This window comes from Microtus ochrogaster, chromosome 16 (assembly GCF_000317375.1).
Source record: "Microtus ochrogaster isolate Prairie Vole_2 chromosome 16, MicOch1.0, whole genome shotgun sequence".
Taxonomy (NCBI): domain Eukaryota; kingdom Metazoa; phylum Chordata; class Mammalia; order Rodentia; family Cricetidae; genus Microtus; species Microtus ochrogaster.
The window spans coordinates 54,953,356-54,954,003 of NC_022018.1; positions in this window are offsets into that span (position 1 = coordinate 54,953,356).

Consider the following 648-nt stretch of genomic DNA (forward strand, 5'->3'; position numbering starts at 1 on the left):
GTTCAAGGCCAGCCTGGTCTACAAGAGCTAGTTCCAGGACAGGCTCCAAAGCTACAGAGAAACCCTGTCTCGAAAAACCAAAAAGAAAAAAACCCTCATGTGTAGTTGCACAGCTGGAACCCTAGTGCAGCTGGCATGGAGAAGTCGGTCTAGACAGCTCCGTGTAGAGGACCGAGGAAGACACTTGACATCACATGCATGCACACATGTGGACACACATATACTGCACGCACATGCATGCACACAAACAAATAAAAGCATAAATAAATCTGTGGCTCCAACATTCCCTGTCTCAACTCGTTCATCCATTCAGTAGGGATCTGATGAGCAACTTCTGTATGGCACACATCCTGAAAACTTAACAGTTTACACAGAGGGGCTGGAGAGGTGGCTCGGTGGTAAAGAGCACTAACTGTTCTTCCAGAGGATCCAGGTTCAATTCCCAGCACCCACATGGCAGCTCTCAGTCATCTGTAAGTCCAGTTCCAAGGAATCCAGTGTGTTCTCTGCAACAAGTCAGGCACAGAAGTACTGCACACACAGACAAAATACCCATATATACCAAATAAAGTTCAATGTTGAAATTATTAAAAGAATATAGAAGCATGGAAGAAAACAACTTCTGTTCTCCAAGGCCCATGATCTCAG